Genomic DNA, 10,401 nt, shown 5'->3' with positions numbered 1-10,401 from the left:
AGTAGTAATTAAAATTAAAAATTTAAGAAATTAAGATTTAGTATTATTTAATAATTATTAACAAATTTTGTGCCAGCAGTTGCGGTTATACAAAAAATAATTTAAATTTTATCAGTATATAATTAATATTATTTTAAAGAAAATAGATAATTAATTGTTAAGTGAAATTTTAATAAATTAAAATTTTCATTATAAAATATGAATTATTAAATTTTTTCAAAAACTAGGATTAGATACCCTATTATTAAAAATTAAATTTAAAATACTAAAATAGTATATAATAATTATAAAAACTTAAATAATTTGGCGGTAATTTAGTTCATTTAGAGGAATCTGTTTATTAATTGATAATCCACGAATAAATTTACTTAATTATTTAATTTTGTATATCGTTGTTAAAAAAATATTTTTTTATGAAAATAATATTTTAAAATTTAAATAAAAAATTAATTCAGATCAAGATGCAGATTATAATTAAGAATATAATGGATTACAATAAGAAATAATTAAGTGGATAATATTTTTTAAAAAATATTGGAAGGTGGATTTAAATGTAATTTTATTTAGTTTAATAAAATGATTTTAAATTAAAATATGTACATATTGCCCGTCGCTTTCATTTATAAATTGAAATAAGTCGTAACAAAGTAGAGGTACTGGAAAGTGTTTCTAGAAAGAACAAATTAGAGCTTGAAAAAGTATTTCATTTACATTGAAAAGATATTATATTAATAATTAATTTGAGGGGGAAAAATTAATAAATAAAAAAATAATAATTTTTTTTTAAATATAGATATTTAATGGGGGTTAAAGTATTTATAAAGAAAAAATTAAAAATTTTATAGTGAATTAGTATTGTAAAATAAATTTTAAATATTTGAAAATTAATCAAAATAAAAGTAAATTTAATTTATTGTATCTTGTGTATCAGAGTTTATTAATAAAAATTTTTATGAAAAAAATATCTCGAATTTAAAAGAGTTAATTAATTATAAAAGTTAATGTTGAATAATTATTTTTAATAATTAATTAGAAATGAAATGTTAATCGTTTTAAATATAACTAGTTTTTTTAGAAAAAAATTAATTTAAAATATTTTATTATATAATTTTTATTAATTAAATTTTTATCAAAAAATATTCAATATTTTAAGGGATAAGCTTTAAAATAAAATGTTATAATATAAATTAAACTTATAATTTAAAATTTTAGAATTTATATTGTTAATAAATTCTAATTTTTATTAATAATTTAATTTATTTTAAAATTAAATATTTAATTTTTTATAAAAAATAATTTATAATTAAATAAAAATTAATTATAATGATAAAATTAGTATATTTAAATATAGATAATAAATTTATATTTATGAAAAATTAAGTAAAGGAATTAGGCAAAAATTTATATTCACTTGTTTATCAAAAACATGTCTTTTTGAAAATAATATAAAGTCTAATCTGCCCACTGATAAATTATTAAAGGGCTGCAGTATTTTGACTGTACAAAGGTAGCATAATCAATAGTCTCTTAATTGGTGACTTGTATGAAAGATTGGATGAGATATAAGCTGTCTCTACTTAATTTATAAAATTTAATTTTTTAGTTAAAAAGCTAAAATAATTTTAAAAGACGAGAAGACCCTGTAGAGTTTTATAATTTAATTAATTAATTATTAATATATAAATTTTAAAATTAGAATTAATTAAATTATTTTATTGGGGTGATAGAAAAATTAAATAAAGTTTTTTTAAAATTTAACATTGATTTATGATTTAATGATCCATTAATAATGATTATAAGAAAAAATTACCTTAGGGATAACAGCGTAATTTTTTTTTAATTCTTATAAGAAAAAAAGTTTGCGACCTCGATGTTGGATTAAGATAAAATTTAAATGCAAAAGTTTAAAATTTTTGATCTGTTCGATCATTAAAATCTTACATGATCTGAGTTCAAATCGGTGTGAGCCAGGTTGGTTTCTATCTTTAGAAAATTATAATATTTTAGTACGAAAGGATCAAATATTAAAAATATTTTTTATAAAATGAATGTTATTAATAAATTAATAACTATTTTGGCAGAAAAAATGTAAAGATTTTAGAAGTCATGAATATATAATTATTTATATATATAGTAAATGATGATAAAAGATATAATATTATTTATTATTGGGATATTAATTATAATTATTGGTGTTTTAGTAGGAGTTGCTTTTTTAACTTTATTAGAACGTAAAGTTTTAGGCTATATTCAAATTCGAAAAGGACCTAATAAAGTTGGTTTTATGGGAATTTTACAGCCTTTTTCTGATGCTATTAAATTATTTACTAAGGAGCATACTTTCCCTAATTATTCTAATTATATATCTTATTATTTTTCTCCTGTTATTAGATTTATTATTTCTTTTATATTATGAATATTAATTCCTTATTATTTTAATATAATTAGATTTAATTGAGGAATTTTATTTTTTTTATGTTGTACTAGTTTAGGAGTTTATACTGTTATAGTTGCTGGATGATCTTCTAATTCTAATTATGCTTTATTGGGGGGTTTACGAGCGGTTGCTCAAACTATTTCTTATGAAGTTAGATTAGCTTTAATTATATTATCAAGAATAATTTTAATTATAGATTTTAATTTAATATCATTTTTTTTATCAGGAAATAATTTGATTTTTATTTTTAATCATTCCTTTAAGATTATGTTGAATATCATCAAGATTAGCTAAAACTAATCGAACTCCTTTTGATTTTGCTGAAGGAGAAAGAGAATTAGTATCTGGATTTAATATTGAATATAGAAGAGGGGGATTTGCTTTAATTTTTTTAGCGGAATATTCTAGAATTTTATTTATAAGATTATTATTTATTTTAATATATATAGGGGGTTATAGACTTAGATTACTTTTTATTTAAAATTAGTTTTTATTTCTTTTTTATTTATTTGAGTGCGAGGAACTTTACCTTGATATCGTTATGATAAATTAATATATTTATCTTGAAAAGGTTATTTACCTATTTCGTTAAATTTTTTATTATTTTTTATTGGGGTAAAATTTTTTTTAAATTAAATAATATTTTTAGTATAAATTAATATAATAAGTATTCTTTCTTAAGTTTTCAAAACAAATGCTTATACAAGCTCATTAATTTAAATATTAATTAAAAATTAAGTTATCTCAAAATTTGTTAATAATAGGATTAATAATAAAATAAGAAAAGTATATAATAGTTAATAATTGGCCAGTAATAATGTAAGGGTCTTCAACTGGGCGTGCCCCAATTCAAGTTAATAAAAAAATAGTAATAATTATAATTCAGAAAATAATTTGATTAATAGGATAGAATTGAATTCCTTGTATTTTTTTATTAAATGTAAATGGTAAGATAATTAAAATTAAAATAGATATGACTAAAGCAATTACTCCTCCTAATTTATAAGGGATAGATCGTAAAATTGCATAAGCGAATAAGAAATATCATTCAGGTTGAATATGGATAGGAGTTACTAATGGATTAGCAGGAATAAAATTATCTGGATCTCCTAATAAATAAGGATTAGTTAAAGTTAAAAGAGTTAATAATAAAATTAAAGTAATGAATCCAATTAAATCCTTAAATGTAAAAAATGGGTGAAAAGGAATTTTGTCTAAATTACTATTAATTCCTAATGGATTATTAGATCCTGTTTGATGTAAGAATAAAAGGTGAATTATTGTTAATATAAGAATAATAAAAGGAAATAAAAAATGGAAAGAATAAAATCGAGTTAAAGTAGCATTATCTACTGCAAATCCTCCTCAAATTCAATTTACTAATATAGTTCCTAAACAAGGAATAGCTGAAAGAAGATTTGTAATAACAGTCCTTCCTAGATGTCCTTCTCGCTATTCTTCCCTCTCTTAACGTCTCTCCTCTTGCTTTGGCGTGGTTTGAGTCTTACCTTCGTGGTCGTTCTCAGCGGATCCACTCTGATGATGTCTCCTCAGACTGGTGCGATCTCGGTGCGGGTGTGCCGCAGGGTGGTGTACTGTCACCACTCCTGTTTTCCGTTTTTATAAACACAGTCACCACTGTAATTTTGTCTAACTTCCATCTTTATGCAGACGACTTGCAGATCTATCGGCATTTTAAAATCTCTGATCTTGATGATGCTATTGCTCTTATCAATGCCGATCTGGAGCGGATCTCTACTTGGGCTAAGTCATTCGGACTAGTAGTAAACCCGAAAAAGTCACAGGCTTTGCTTATTGGGAGCGCATATATGTATAAGCGTCTTGGCGCTGTCACTGCTATCCGTCCATTGCTTTACGATGGCGTTATTATACCTTTTAGCAAATCTGCAAAGAATCTTGGGGTAATCATCGATTCCAATTTGTCTTGGCTCCCGCACGTCAATGAGGTCAGCAAAAAATACATTTTTCACTTCACTCGCTCAAAAGTCTCCAGAACTTTTTACCTCTGAAAACCAAGATCTCCCTCGTACAGACTCTCCTTTTCCCCATTCTTGAGTACGCTGACGCGTGCTACCTGGATGCCACTGAGGAGCTTCTAAACAAACTAGAGCATCTCCAAAATGTATGTATTAGATTTATTTTCGGTTTACGTAAGTACGATCATATTTCCCAGTTCCGATCGCAACTCAAGTGGCTTCCAATTCGTCACCGCAGGAACGCTCATGTTCTTTCTACTCTCTATAACATCCTATACAATCCTTCTGCTCCTTCTTATCTCCGTAACCTCTTCCACTTCTCCCGGGCCCAGGACAAACCTTGTCGTTCGAACGTAAGGACGTCACTGGCCATCCCCACCCAACACTCTGATTTCTTTTCCTATTCCTTCACTGTCCATGCCGCAAGATTATGGAACGCTCTCCCCTACGAAGTACGTGATTGTCCATCATTACCTGTATTTAAAAAGCGAGTCAAAGAGCACTATTTATCGCTAGTTGTCTAGTATATATAATATTTTTAGTTATATATGTTATATATGTATTTATGCTTATATTATGTATATATATTATTTATTATGCTTATTTATGTAAGTATATAATATGTAAGTATACATTTTTGTTCATGTTAAGTATGTAATTATGGTCAAAAGTCGTATCTATTGTAAATATTTCAATTAAATTATTGTGCACGTTGTGTCCGCCTTACTTTTTATGAATCTCCTTCCGTAGGCCTACTGGAAGAAATTTCTGGTTAGAAATAAGTAGTGCCTGTTGTGTCAGTTATATTTGTATTGTTACTTTAGTGTTTTTATTGTGTACAATAAACTGTTAAATAATAAATAAATAACAGTAGCTCCTCAAAAAGATATTTGTCCTCATGGTAAAACATATCCTATAAATGCAGTTGCTATTAAAACAAATAAAATAATAACTCCGATTATTCAAGTAAATTTTTAATTGAAGTATTCATAATAAATTCCTCGTCCAATATGTAAATAAATACAAATAAAAAAAAAGAAGCTCCATTGGCATGTAATGTTCGAATTAATCAACCATAATTTACATTTCGACAAATATAATTAACACTATAAAATGCTATTTCAATATTTGCTGTATAATATATAGTTAAAAATAAACCTGTTAAAATTTGAATAATGAGACATAAAGCTAAAAGAGACCCAAAATTTCATCAAAAAGAAATATTGGAAGGAGAAGGAAGATCGTAAGGTTAAAAATCATTATTAAAAAAATATAAGGATTAAGAATATCATTTATTTCATAATTGAAAAAAAAATTAAGTCAATTTATATTATATATATTATTGAAATAATGAAAATAATAGTGGAAAAAAGTAGAAAAATATTTTTAAATAAATATTAATGTTAAATATTTCATTAGAAGCAATTCTAGAAACATAAATAAATAAAACTAATAATCCTCCTAAAAATACTAGGAATAAAATATAAGAAAATCAATAAGTATTTAATAATATGCCAGATAATATACAAGTAAATTAAGTTCGAATAAGAATTATTAATCCTATTGATAAAGGATTATTTAAAAATAATATAATAAAAGAAAATAATATAATTATTAATGAAATAAAAATTTTAAAGATGACAGCTGGAGACCTTGCGGTGACTACAGAGCACTTAACGCCAGGACTATACCTGATCGATACCCTATCCGACATATTCAAGATTTTGCCCACCAGCTGTCAGAATGCTCCATCTTCTCTACGGTTGATCTCGTGAAAGCGTACAATCAGATCGCTGTAAATCCCGAGGATATTCCAAAAACGGCGATCACGACGCCATTCGGAATGTTTGAGTTCCCGTTCATGACTTTCGGACTTCGAAACGCGGCTCAAACATTCCAACGCTTCATCGACGAAGTACTATCAGGCCTGGATTTCTGCTACGGATATGTTGATGACATTATCCTGTTCTCTCCTGACAGAGAAACACACAAACAGCACCTACGCCAGCTCTTCGATCGACTTAAACAATATGGCGTACTCATCAACACGTCAAAATGCGTATTTGGACAGGAGGTCGTCAAATTTTTGGGTTATGAGGTATCTGGTGCTGGAAGTAAACCTTTGGATGAGAAAATACAAGCCATAAGAGAGTTCCCCGTTCCCCAAACTGTAAAAGAGCTGCGTCGTTTTCTAGGGATGCTAAATTTCTACCGCAGATTTATCCCTAAGGCTGCCCAACACCAAGCGCCTCTCAATTCAGTTCTACAGGGACCTAAAATTAAAGGCTCTCATCCAGTAGACATGACACCGGAGCTTCTAAAAGCTTTTGAAGACTGCAAAAATTCGCTTTCCAACGCTGCACTTCTTGCTCACCCAGATTACTTGGCAAAGTTAGCAATTGTCACCGACGCTTCAGACACGGCTATTGGAGCAGTGTTACAACAACTAAAAAACAACATATGGCAGCCTCTAGCGTTCTTCTCCCGTAAACTATCGCCTACGCAGAAAAAGTACAGCCCTTACGACAGAGAACTTCTAGCGGTCTACGAGGCCATAAAATACTTCAGACACATGGTGGAAACCGCGTCATTCACCATCTATACGGATCATAAACCGCTAACTTTTGCCTTTACTACCAGCAAACAGCATTGTTCGCCAAGACAGTTTCGATACTTAGATTTTATATCCCAATTCACGACAGACATTAAGTACAGATACATGACAGATGGCGCCACAGTAGACGCAACGAAAATCTGCATCGCGCTGTTGAGAGGCTCCGCGCTCATTATAAGGGCTAGCGGAGGTGCGGTCAACGCAGGAAGAAGCAACTGAAGATCAAGAAGCAACCGACGAACAAGAAGAAATCGACGAACGAGATACAACCGACGAACTACCGAAGCACAAGAAGCTACCGTACCACGACCACTCCTACAACCTTGTGTATTTACGTCCATTTCTGTTAAAATGTCAAATAATCACGAATAATATTAAAATATAAATAATACCTGGTCTAGCAAAAACTTACGTTACAAAAAAATATCCGATAATAGCTAAAAAACAACTTTATGCTAAAGTTTTACATGTGATTATGTAGAGTGAAAAGGATATGTTAATATACTGAACTAGTTATTCAATGTGTCCACCCTTAGCTTTGACGCACGCTTTTAGACGATAGGGCCATTCGTCGATGGATTTACAAACGGTTTCTATTGGAAACTCGGTCACTGCTGCCTCCAAAGATTTCTTGAACGACTCAATATTTTGGGTGATGATCAGAGCAGGTTTTCAGTTTTGATTGCTTTAAATAAAAAATATTAAAAAGACTACTTCATATTTCAAGCAGTATAAAGGAAACTACTGATGTTGATCTTCGCTTCAAGATTTTCTAAGAAAGTCTTAATTTACTCTTGAAATTGATATTAGAGACGTAACCTAACTTTTAAATTTTTAAATCTATGCCGTATCAATGTAACGCTAGGTGGAGATTTTTCCGCTGGTCGGTTAATACATTCGTCTTAGTTTCCAATTTTGATTGCTTTTAATAAAAAAAAATATTTAAAAGACAACTGCATATTTTTTGCAGTATAAACGAAACAACTGATGTTGATTTTCGCTTCAAGATTACCTAATTATGTCTAATTTTTGTTCTAAAATTGATATTAGAGACGTAATCTAACTTTTTAATTTTTAAATCTTTGCAGTATCAATGTAACGCTGTGTGGAGATTTTTCCATTAGTCCGATAATAAATTCGTCATAATTTTCTTTTATGACTTTTTTACTCCAAAATTATTTAATTAAAAATCTTACCTCATACAGTATATACGAAACACCTGATGTTGGTTTGCGCTTCAAGATTTTCTAAGAAAGTCTTAATTTTCCCCTGAAATTGATATTAGAAACGTAACCTAACTCTTAAATTTTTAAATCTATGCAGTATCAATGTAAAGCTAGGGTGAGATTTTTCCGCTGGTCGGTTAATACAGTCGTCTTAGTTTTTATTTTTGATTGCTTTTAATAAAAAATATTAAAAACACAACTTCAAATTTCGTGCAGTATATACGAAACACCTGATGTTGATTTGCGCTTCAAGATTTTGTAAGAAAGTCTCATTTTCTTCTAAAATTGATAATGAATACGTAACCTAACTTTTAAATTTTTAATTCTATGCAATATCAGTGTAACGCTAGGTGGAGATTTTTCCGCCGGTCGATTAGTAAATCCGTCTTAGTTTTCAGTTTTGATTGCTTTTAGTAAAAAATTTTTATAAAGACAACTTCAAATTTCGTGCAGTATAAACGAAACACCTGATGTTGATTTTCGCTTCAAGATTTTCTAAGAAAGTCTTAATTTACTCCTGAAATTGATATTAGAGACGTAACCTAACTCTTAAATTTTTAAATCTATGCCGTATCAATGTAGCGCTAGGTGGAGATTTTTCCGCTGGTCGATTAGTAAATTCGTCTTAGTTTTCAGTTTTGATTGCTTTTAGTAAAAAATTTTTATAAAGACAACTTCAAATTTCGTGCAGTATATACGAAACACCCGATGTTGATTTGCGCTTCAAGATTTTCTAAGAAAGTCTTAATTTACTCCTGAAATTGATATTAGAGACGTAACCTAACTCTTAAATTTTTAAATCTATGCCGTATCAATGTAGCGCTAGGTGGAGATTTTTCCGCTGGTCGATTAATACATTCGTCTTAGTTTTCAGTTTTGATTGCTTTTAATAAAAAAATATTATAAAGACAACTTCTATTTCAAGCAGTATAAACGAAACACCTGATGTTGTTTTGCGCTTCAAGATTTTCTAAGAAAGTCTTAATTTACTCCTGAAATTGATATAAGAGACGTAACCAAACTTTTAAATTTTTAAATCTATGCAGTATCAGTGTAACGCTAGGTGGAGATTTTTCCGCTGGTCGGTTAATAAATTCGTCTTAGTTTTCATTTTTGATTGCTTTTAATAAAAAAATATTAAAAAGACAACTTCAAATTTCAAGCAGTATAAACGAAACACCTGATGTTGAATTTCGCTTCAAGATTTTCAAAGAAAGTCTTAATTTAATTCTGTAATTGATATTAGAGACGTAACCTAACTCTTAAATTTGTAAATCTTTGTAGTATCAATGTAACGCTAGGTGGAAATTTTTCCGCTGGTCGATTAATACATTCGTCTTAAATTTCAGTTTTGATTGCATTTAATAAAAAAATATTAAAAAGACAACTTCATATTTCAAGCAGTATAAACGCAACACCTGATGTTGATTTGCACTTCAAGATTTTCTTAGCTAGTCTCATTTTTCTTCCTAAATTGATATTGGAGACGTGACGTAACTTTTAAATTTCTAAATCTATGCAGTATCAATGTAACGCTAGGTGGAGATTTTTCCGCTAGTCGATTAATACATTCGTCTTAGTTTTCAGTTTTGATTGCATTTAATAAAAAAATATTAAAAAGACAACTTCACATTTCAAGCAGTATAAACGCAATACCTGATGTTGATTTTCTCTTCAAGATTTCCTAAGAATGTCTCATTTTCTTCTAAAATTGATATTAGAGACTTAACCTAACTTTTAAATTTTTAAATCTCTTCCGTATCAATGTAACGTTAGGTGATGATTTTTCCGCTGGTCGATTAATACATTCATCTTAGTTTTCAGTTTTGATTGCTTTTAGTAAAAAATTTTTAAAAAGACAACTTCAAATTTCGTGCAGTATATACGAAACACCTGATGTTGATTTGCGCTTCAAGATTTTCTTAGAAAGTCTTAATTTACTCCTGAAATTGATATTAGAGACGTAACTTAACTTTTAAATTTTTAAATCTATGCCGTATCAATGTTACGCTAGGTGTAGATTTTTCCGCTGGTCGATTAATACATTCGTCTTAGTTTTTATTTTTGATTGCTTTTAGTAAAAGAATTTTAAAAAGACAACTGCATATTTTATGCAGTAGAAACGAA

The 10,401-nt window shown here is 28.4% G+C and overlaps 1 pseudogene; it reads left to right on the top strand.

The window, feature by feature from the left end:
• Window positions 1–2,161: 2,161 nt before the first annotated feature.
• On the top strand, window positions 2,162–3,046 carry LOC137927560 (NADH-ubiquinone oxidoreductase chain 1-like; annotated as a pseudogene).
• The last annotated feature ends 7,355 nt before the right edge of the window (window positions 3,047–10,401 follow it).

Source organism: Battus philenor, unplaced genomic scaffold, assembly GCF_028537555.1.
Source record: "Battus philenor isolate CCGP_79_NKW_IND1 unplaced genomic scaffold, ilBatPhil1.0.hap1 SCAF_33, whole genome shotgun sequence".
In the NCBI taxonomy this organism is placed as follows: domain Eukaryota; kingdom Metazoa; phylum Arthropoda; class Insecta; order Lepidoptera; family Papilionidae; genus Battus; species Battus philenor.
Note: the sequence above shows the minus strand (reverse complement) of the source record. Positions and strands in the feature narration are given on the sequence as shown.